Raw genomic sequence first — 11,024 nt, 5'->3', positions numbered from 1 at the left:
TGTAGTTTCAATGAAGTATATTAGAGTGTTGCTATACTAAAATATTCATTATTTTCAAAAATTTAAAATTGATAATATCAAATTTTGAAAAGAAGGACTTTACAAAACATTGGATAGATATGAAATCAAAGTGATATGGCAGAAGTAAAGGTATATCAGTTTATTTTCATCCAAATTTAATGTTCAATAGGTTTTTTAAATTTAAGTAGCTGTATTGAAATTAATGTAATTAAGCTTAATACATTAATTATTAAGTGCATATGTTTTTAAAAATTTTAGATCTCTTCGCCATTGTTTAATATCATCTATAACTATATCAACTTTCCAACCTCTACTGAAATTAAAAGCATTGTGAGTATTTTTTTCATTTCTTATTGATTTTTGGTGCTCAAAATAAAAAATGGATTAACTTGGAGAATTTTTGATCAAATGATCGGATTTTCATGTTCCAGGACTCAATCTTAATGGTTCGAAGGAGTGATCTCAAAATGCTAAATAATTAATGCAGACGATATTTTAATTACGAAATCAGATACAAAAACGTACTTTCCCTGAATAAACTTACCTTTTTTTTCCCGACAAATTCAAATTTCCGAACCTCTAAGTATGGAGGAAGGGATAGCCACAGTGTGGGAAATATAGTCCCAATAGTTCGGTCAGGAGAGCGATCGAAAGTTGGGACCCCTTAATGTTAATTTTATATTTTTCGCATTTCACCATAATACGAGGTATAGTGAAATACCCAAATCTGCGCTAACTAGTTAGCATATTTGAGGTCACTCCATCGAGTCTTTAAAATTATGTCATACAACGTGAAGATCAAAAGCTATTAGGGTGGTTCGTTTATATTTTTTGAGCACTGCACATGCGCAGATATTAATATAACGACAAAATTATTATGCAATCTTTCATGGTCTTGAATGTTTATCTATTAATGCTGAATGTTTTGGTATAAAGACTTACTCATCAAAAATTGTATATATATATATATAAACACAAGTAATAAAGTAATATAAAATAAAAAACTATTAATGGGAAAAACCAAAAGTCCTCCTCAGGACACATTTTTTGGTATAATTTAATGCTATATTTCTGAATAAGGAATAATTATCCCAAGACAAAAATTATTCTTCATAATGTGACGATAACGCTAAAAAATTCAGTTGAAAAAGAGAATGAAAAAAAGAAAGAAGAAACCAAACTTACCGGCGTGTAGCAAAATGTGGGTTATATATATATATANTTCGTTAAATAGAAGTCCGACTGTATATATATATATATATATATATATATATATATATCATTTTAGTCATATCAATTATTTAATTGTAACAAATTTTATTCTCAAATAAAATATATTTAAGATAAAAAAAAAAGGAAAAATGATTTATTTTTAAACTAATTTCCTTATCCTCTAAAACAGCCCCATTCCCCCCCCCCTTCGTTTTATACATTAATTTCATCTCCTTCCGATTACAAGGTATTTAAGCAGAAATAAATTAGTTTCTTTACAAATAACATGAAATTAATTTAATTACTTTCGGTTTAGGTAATTCTTTTATTTACCTACTTACTTCCTAATAAAAACTTTCTTTTGTTTTCAGTGTTTTTTTATAACCTCATAAGTATATATTCTTCAGTATTAATGCAATTTATGAAAGATTAAATGTCTTCCAGGTTTGTTTGAGTATTTTTCTTTCTTTCCGTTTCTCTGAATGGTTTTTTCCCCCCTGAATTTCTCTTTGAGTTAATTAATAACATTCGGATCTTGAATTATTTAAGTATTATTTTTTTCGCTTGATTATACCGATATTATGATTTTAAGCTTAGATTAAGTCGTATATTGTATTCACCGAATTCAGAGTAACAGCTCCTAATTAAGTCTTACTTAAAAGATTTCAGTATAATTACTAAATTTTATTGATTGAACATTTACGATAATTAAAACTTCAACAGAAATAAAAAAAAATACACTAAATTATTAAAATCATATAAAACGATAAAATGGACTTAATTTTTTTTAAGGGCAAAGTTTTAATTGATTTCTGCTTCTTAATGATCTAAGTTCTCCTATGTTTTACTTTAAGACTTGCGCACTTTAAAATTCCATGGAATTAAAAAGGTAAAAGAAGAGTAAAAGAACAAACTGCAAAATGGTACTATAATGTGTAGGTTTAGCACCTAGTTCTGCATCTTATTGTTCAATGTGATAAATGCAAGTTTACCTATTTATAGAGCCAAGTATTTTTAAGTTACGTTTAGATAAGAAAGCAAAGAACTAAAAACAAAATGTTCCGTAAATCTCACTGTTTATTTATATTTTTTTGAAATCTGGTAAAAAAACTAAGTAAAGAAAAGATAAATGCAGAGTTACAAATTAATGTTTAAAGGAGAGAAAAAAGAGAAAATGGTCATTAAATTTTAGTAAACGCTTAAAAATCAAGACGAAGATTAAAGATATTAAAAGTTGTTTAATTGCCAAAAAAAAACTTAGGTGAAAAGAGATAATTTGAAACGCTTTCAAATTAACCCGACAAAATAGAATACTGGCTTTATTGGGTTTAATTCCGCCTTTTTCTGTAACGATTCATCAGATTTTAACCAATTTTTCGCATTTTTCACAATTAAGTATTTGTTACAATTAAGTAATGTAAGCTTTTAGACTTTTTTCCTCTTGAAACATGCTACATGTACTAATGACATCGTCCTTAGGCACGTTAGGCCATTATACGTTTGGCATGACTGTGCAGAAATATGGTCTAATCTGGGAAAACGGTTGAATCTCAGAGGAAGAAATCCGTCTTCATATCGGATTCTCCATGACACCTTACATGTCATTAGCAAATCTCCTTTAAAAAATTTACGCGTGGTTGGTTACTGACAGCGGGACAAATTATGAGAGAATGATCCAGTTCCCTTCATTGAGTTTCTGGAGCCTTCTCCAAACTAATTTGACGATGCCGTTCGAAAAGTTTAATCGGTTAGAATAGAAGAGTGGAGATATTCCTTTCTTCCTTTTTGGTATAAATATTCGACTTTGTGTAGAATTCAAATGTTTTGAAGTCATACTTTTCATTTTAATATAAAATATTTCCCTACGCTACTACAGAGAATATTTTGTGTCAATATTTCATCAAAATAAAAATTTGTACAAAATATATAATTAGAAATGGAGAATATTATTGGTGCATTTAAAGTAGAATGATCAAACCACATTCTTTAGAAATATATTCTAAGTTTCTAAAAATCGGGAATTATTCTTTAAGATTTTACAACTTTTATTGTAATTCATTTTTCCGAAAGAAATATTTAAAATAGTGATAAAACAACTATTATTTAACTCAGAATAATGACGTCATGTAAAATTTAAGAATTGAATCAATCGAAAATTCAACCCTTAAAAAATTAACAATAAACGATTAACTTCTCAAAAGTTGAAGAAATTCGGTGTGGGCTTTAAAAGCTCCGTGTCGTGGAACAGGTTGCATGTGTGAGACATTGCTGTATGTGTGAGACATTTGCAATTGTACCACAAGAAAAATTGCGCTTTTCTGACGAGAACGCACACGTATATCATTACAGTGAACGTGGTTTATTGATGCCCTGGAATTCACATGTCCCCATTTTGAATTCCAGAGTAAACGATAACGATAAAGCCAGCACTGCACGTGGTTGCATCAGACGATGAAGTGCGCAACTGGTGGAAATTATGAAACCATCAGTGACCTAATTCTTACTGGAGATCTGGAATTTATCGTCTCATGTCCAACTGGGATATATGTATTGAGTGCTTTTGGCAATCATTTTTAAAATTAAACCCAACCAATTGTATGGTTGTCTCATGTCCAACTGGAATATATGTATTGAGTGCTTTTGGCAATCATTTTTAAAATGAAACCAAACCGATTGTATGGTTGTTTCATGTCCAACTGAGATATATGTANCGGATCAAAGAATATGGGGGTAGCCTCAGTCTGGGAAATATGGTCCCAATAGTTCGGTCAGGAGAGCGATCGAAAGTTGGGATCCCTTAATATTAATTTTACATTTTTCTCATTTCACCATATTTCGAGGTATAGTGAAATACCCAAATCTGCACTAACTAATTAGCATATTTGAGGCCACTCCATAGAACCATTAAGATTATGTCATACAACGTGAAGATCAAAAGTTGTTTAGGGTGGTTCGTTTATATTTTTTGCGCACTGCACATGTACAGGTAATAACCTAACGACAAAAATTATTATGCAATCTTTCATGGTGTTGAATGTTTATTAATTAATGCGGAATGTTTTGGTATAAAGACTTACTCATCAAAAATTTTATATATATATATATAAACACAAATAATAAAGTAATAGAAAATAGAAAACTATTAATGGGAAAAACAAAAGTCCTCCTCAGGGCACATTTTTCGGCATAAATTAATGCGATATTTCTGAATAAAGAACAATTATTCTAAGATAAAAATTATTCTTTCTAATGTGACGATAACGCTAAAAAATTCAGTTGAAAAAGAGTATGAAAAAAAGAAAGCAGAAACCAAACTTACCGGCGTGTAGCAAAATATGGGTTAGATTTAAAAGTAAAATACTAAATTAACAGTTAACACACACACACACACATATATATATATTCAGAATGCTTACGTTTTTTGCTCAACTGCGCTAAAAAATATCATGTTGCTCTTTTGCGTAACAAAAAATATTCTATTTAGAAGCACTGTTAGAAACTTCCTTTTAAATATCTACATTCATCATTTTAGTCATAACAACTATTTAATTGTAAAAAATTTAATTCTCAAATAAAATATACTTAAGATCAAAATAAAAATAAGAAATTAGCTTTTAAGCTAATTTCCGTATCCTCTAAAACAGCCACATTTTTTTTCTTTTTCGTTTTATTCATTAATTTCAATTCCTTCCGATTACAAGGTATTTAAGAAGAAATGAATTAGTTTCTTTACAAATAACAGGAAATTAATTTAATTACTTTCGGGTTAAGTAATTCTTTTATTTATCTTCTTACTTCCTTACAGAAGCATTTTTTTTTGCTTTAAGTGTTTTTTAATAATCTTATAAATATATTTTCTTCAGTACTAATGCAATTTATGAAAGATTAAACGTCTTCCAGGTTTGTTTGAGTAATTTTATTTCTTTCTGTTTCTCTGAATGGTTTTTTTTCCTGAATTTCTCCTTTGAGTTAATTAATAACATTCAGATAATGAATTATTTAAGCATTATTTTTTTCGCTTGATTATCTCGATACAATGATTTTAAACATAGATTAAGTCGTATATTGTATTCACCGAATTTAGAGTAAAAGCTCCTAGTTAAGTCTTACTTAAAAGATTTCAGTATAATAACTACATTTTATAGATTGAACATTTACGATAATTAAAACTTCAACAGAAATAAAAAAAAGTATACTGAATTATTAAAATCATATAAGACGATCAAAGGATTTAAATTTTTTTAAGGGCAAAAGTTTTAATTGATTTCTAATTCTTAATGATCTAAGTTCTCCTTTGTTTTACTTTAAGACTTACGCACTTTAAAATGCCATAGAATTAAGAAGGTAAAAGAGGAGTAAAAGAAGAACAAACTGCAAAATGGTACTATAATGTGTAGGTTTAGCACCTAGTTCTGCATCTTACTGTTCAATGTGATAAATGCAAGTTTAAATATTTATAGAGCCAAGTATTTTTAAATTACGTTTAGTTAAGAAAGCAAAGAACTAAGAACAAAATGTTCCGTAAATCTCACTGCTTATTGATATTTTTTTGAAATCTTGTGAAAAATTAAGTGAAGAAAAGATAAATATAGTGTTACAAATTAATGTTTAAAGGAAAAAAAAAGAGAAAATGGTCATAAAAGTTTAGTAAACACTTAAAAATCAAGACGAAGATAGAGATATTAAAAGCTGTTTGATTGCCAAAAAAAACTTAGGTGAAAAGGGATAATTTGAAACGCTTTCAAATTAACCGGACAAAATAAACTCATGTTTGTGAAAATTGCATGCAACACCATAAAGGACTTATGCGAGTGAGCTGAAATTTTCAGGAAATGCAAAGTAGAACATGATATGTCATTGATTAGAATTTCAGATCCGTAGCGCATGCGTATGCCGAGTAGCGCCCTCTGAACTGCTGATGGATCCGAATAAACAGACGGCTGTAGCGAGGCGTCTATGGTTATCGGTGATTATCTGCTTGTGGTAAACGTTAACTTAGTCATTACTTATGCCTCTTCGACGAAAAAGAGCAAGATTTCAACAACTTACTGAGTTTGAGCGGGGGAGAACCATCGGCCATCGTGAAGCTGGATTGTCTTATCGTGCAGTAGCGGTTCGTGTGCAGCGTAACAGCTGCACAGTGATGCGTGTTTGGAAGTAGTGGACGGACGAGTGTCAGACAGCTCGGAAATCCGGGAGTAGACTCCGAATGTCATGTCAGCTCGCGATGATAGACACCTGCTCCGCATGGCGCTGACGGACCGTAGGGCTCCCTCTATACAACTGGCAGCACAGTGGTCAATAGCTACAGGTGTTTCATTGTGTGCTTCATCACTTCGTAGACGTCTGCTGCAGCGTGGATTGCGCGCAAGGACTCCTTTATACAGGATCCCCACCCCACGATAAACCATCGCTGCCTGCGGCAGCAATGGGCCAACCAGTATAGGGACTGGCGTGCTGATTGGCAGCGTGTCGTGTATTCTGACGAATCTCGCTTCAATTTGTGATACCATGATGGCCGCATTCGTGTCAGACGCTATGCCGGTGAACGCAACCTTCCGGAGTGCGTTATCGAACGCCACAGTGGACGAACATCTGGAGTTATGATCCGGGGTGCCATAGCTAATCATGGACGATCTCAATTGCTACGAATTGTGGGTAATCTGAACAGCAACCGGTACATCAGTGAAGTTCTACAGCCCCAAGCTGTTCCGTTCCTTCAAGCCTTGCCAGGTGCTGTATTTCAACAAGACAATGCCCGCCCTCATATTGCTAGGACTGTTCAATCCTTCCCTGCATTGCGACAGGTACAACTTCTTCTTTGGCCGGCGTATTCCCCGGATATGTCGCCGATTGAACATGTGTGGGATTTCGTTGGTCGGTGTCTCGCTCGTGATCCTCGTCCTGTTGCTTCTACAGACGAACTTTGGGTACGCACACAAACAATATGGAATGCTTTTTCTCAGACAGACATTCAAAATTTGCGTCACTCCTTGCCACGTCGCGTAACAGCACTTACTGCGGCGCGTGGAAACTACACAAAATACTGATTTTGATCTCTTGTTATTGTTTGTTTGATTTGAAAGTTTAATCATTCATTTGTACCACTACCACTCAACTGTGTACTAAATTTAATTTAATTATGACGATTCTATCACGGTGTTGCAATTTTCACAAACATGAGTTTACAATACTGGCTTTATTGGGTTTAATTTCGCCTTTTCTGTAACGATTCATCAGATTTTAACCAATTTTTTGCATTTGCACAATTAAGTATTTGTTACAATTAAGTAATGTAAGTTTTTAGACTTTTTTTTCCTGAAACATGCTACATGTGCTAATGATATCGTCCTTAGGCACGTTAGGCCATTATACGTTTGACATGACTGTGCAGAAATATGATCTAATCTGGGAAAACAGCTGAATCTCAGAGGAAGAAATCCGCCTTCAGATCAACATTCTTCATGACACCTTACATGTCATTAGCAAAAATCTCCTTTGAAAAATTTACGCGTAGTTGGTACCTTGGCTACTGACAGCGGGACAAAATATGAGAGAATATGTCAGTTCTCCTTCATTGAGTTTTTGGAACTTTCTCCAAACTATTTTGACGATGCCGTTCGAAAAGTTTAATCGGTTTTCTTAGAATAGAAGAGTGGAGATATTCTTTTTCGGTATAAATAATCGACTTTGTGTAGAATTCAAATGTTTTTAAATCAATTTTTTCATTTTAATATAAAATATTTTTCTACGCTACGCAGAGAATATTTTTTGTCAATATTTCATCAAAATAAAAATTTGTACAAAATATATAATTAGAAATGGAGAATATTATTGGTGCATTTAAAGTAGAATGATCAAACCACATTCTTTAGAAATATATTCTAAGTTTCTAAAAATCGGGAATTATTCTTTAAGATTTTACAACTTTTATTGTAATTCATTTTTCCGAAAGAAATATTTAAAATAGTGATAAAACAACTATTATTTAACTCAGAATAATGACGTCATGTAAAATTTAAGAATTGAATCAATCGAAAATTCAACCCTTAAAAAATTAACAATAAACGATTAACTTCTCAAAAGTTGAAGAAATTCGGTGTGGGCTTTAAAAGCTCCGTGTCGTGGAACAGGTTGCATGTGTGAGACATTGCTGTATGTGTGAGACATTTGCAATTGTACCACAAGAAAAATTGCGCTTTTCTGACGAGAACGCACACGTATATCATTACAGTGAACGTGGTTTATTGATGCCCTGGAATTCACATGTCCCCATTTTGAATTCCAGAGTAAACGATAACGATAAAGCCAGCACTGCACGTGGTTGCATCAGACGATGAAGTGCGCAACTGGTGGAAATTATGAAACCATCAGTGACCTAATTCTTACTGGAGATCTGGAATTTATCGTCTCATGTCCAACTGGGATATATGTATTGAGTGCTTTTGGCAATCATTTTTAAAATTAAACCCAACCAATTGTATGGTTGTCTCATGTCCAACTGGAATATATGTATTGAGTGCTTTTGGCAATCATTTTTAAAATGAAACCAAACCGATTGTATGGTTGTTTCATGTCCAACTGAGATATATGTATTGAGCGCCTTTGACTATCATTTCTAAAATGAAATCAAACTGATTGCATGGTTGTCTTATGTCCAACTGGGATATATGTATTGAGTGCTTTTGACTATTATTTTTAAAATGAAACCAAACCGATTGTATGGTTGTCTCATGTCCAACTGGGATACATGTATTGAGTGCTTTTGTCAATCATTTTTTAAACGAAACCAAACCGATTGTATGTCAGTTTGTATGGTTTGTCATTTATATATTGAAGATGATAAATGACAAAATAGCATGAAAGTTAAGATCGTTTTATTCTAAAAAAAACTCTGCATTTATTCAAATAAAATAAATTTAAAATTAAATAAATTACAATTATAAAAATGAATTGATTACCATTATAAAAATAAATAAATTATAATTCTTCGGAAAGAATGCCAGTTATTTGAATTATTTTATTTTAGAAGTTATTGTTAAATGATAAACCGACAAATTATTTTATCAGGTGGTTGGATGAGAACAACTTAGAAACAATTCCGAATGGGGCATTTCAACGTCTGCAGCAGTTGGAAATTCTGTAAGTTACAGTTTTTTTTATTCTTTAGTAAGTTTTATTTTTTTTATTCTGCTAAGCAGAATCATTGGTTAAGTATTCAAAACAATAAAAACATCTGTTAAAGAAAGAATATTTAATTTTACTTATTTTTTTTATTCATTTTCTATGAAAAATCAAACAATTTAAACTCTATTTTTAGACGAAAACTTAAATAACTTTATTTTAAAAAAATATGCCTTCATATGTTACACGTATCCTAGTTAAAGTAACAGTTAAAAAAATAAAATTTTAAATCATATAGGAAGTTTCTAAACGTTACAATAGAGGGGTGATAATTATTTAGTAATTAAAGAAATTATAAACTTATTTGACACGATAATTCTATAATTTCACTTATTCGGCTGTTATCACAAGTAATTTCTGCATATTTTTTTAAACTCTTGATACTTTTAATGCCATATTATTTATCATAACAAGGGAATCTGAAAACAAGAAACAACCTTTTTATTTAACCTCTTTTTGACGCGCTTCCTTGTAAATACACTTGGTTTGATCATTATTATTCTTTTCAGCATTTGCTGTAGATTTCAGTTTTTAATTTTTTTTATTCGATGACACACCAAAAGTTTTCGAAAAAAAGAAGAAAGTGTAATTTTTTCAATATATATAGAGCGAGCCGCGATGGCTCAGGGGATAAAGCGTTCGCCTCCCAATTAGGTGAACCGGGGTTCGATCCCGGCGATGGTTGGTCCATACGAATTCTGCATCCGGCTTGCACCGACCACAGTGTTGACGTGAAATATCTTCAGTGGTAGACGGATCTTGGGTTTGAGTCCCTTTGCCATCAGGCTAACCGTCGGAGGTTCTCGTGGTCTTCCTCTCCATGTAACGCAAATGCGGTCCACGAAGACAAATTTCTCCCAATACTTCATCCAGGAGTTCCCTTGTCTTCAGGACTGGGTTCAAAATTGCAAGGCTGCATTGTAGTCGTAAGCCCCAAACAAAATTGGGTCGGCTGTTCAACGACGGTTATAAAATAAAATATATAGAGGAATAGAGCATAGGCTTTCAAATGAGGTGAACCGGGTTGGAATCCCAGTGATGGCCGGTTGATACGAATCCCGCATACGGCTTGCATTGATATCCTCAGTGGTAGACGGATCTTGGGTCAGAGTCCCCTTGCTGCCAGGCTAAACAAGGGAGGTTTTCGTGGTTTTCCCTCTTCATGTAACGAAAATGAGGGTTACTTTCATCAAAAAGACATACGCACACACACACACACACACACACATATATATATATATATACATACTCTACATTTTTGCGTTACATGGAGGAAAACCACGAAAACCTCTCTTGTTTAGCATGCTGAAAAATGACAGTCGCTATTTCTCCTCTTTGAGCAAAATGATAAAAAAAAATTTATTAAAGAAAAACCAAGAAGAAAAAAAAATTTTAGATAGTTTTTTCTTCCCGCAATCACTTATCTGTATTTAATAACTCTTAAAAAAATTAAAACTTTTGCTGATGATATTATTATTTTAAATTCCATGCTTCCCTACCTTTTCCTATTTCAGATCTTTATCAACAAATCATTTAATAAACATCGATTCAGGAACACTACAAGGACTGTGGAGTCTTTCCACTTTGTAAGTATTCAACTACTAAAT

The 11,024-nt window shown here is 32.2% G+C and overlaps 1 long non-coding RNA gene across 1 annotated transcript; it reads left to right on the top strand.

Moving 5' to 3' along the window:
• Nucleotides 1–279: 279 nt before the first annotated feature.
• LOC107440961 (uncharacterized) lies at nucleotides 280–11,006 on the top strand. Its single transcript, XR_001583690.3, has 3 exons — nucleotides 280–351; nucleotides 9,304–9,375; nucleotides 10,932–11,006. It is a non-coding gene; the product is annotated as an uncharacterized lncRNA (long non-coding RNA).
• Nucleotides 11,007–11,024: the final 18 nt, after the last annotated feature.

The sequence above is a fragment of the Parasteatoda tepidariorum genome, chromosome 9, assembly GCF_043381705.1.
Source record: "Parasteatoda tepidariorum isolate YZ-2023 chromosome 9, CAS_Ptep_4.0, whole genome shotgun sequence".
Classification (NCBI taxonomy): domain Eukaryota; kingdom Metazoa; phylum Arthropoda; class Arachnida; order Araneae; family Theridiidae; genus Parasteatoda; species Parasteatoda tepidariorum.
The sequence above is the reverse complement of the archived record's forward strand: the minus strand, read 5'-3'. Positions and strand labels throughout refer to the sequence as shown.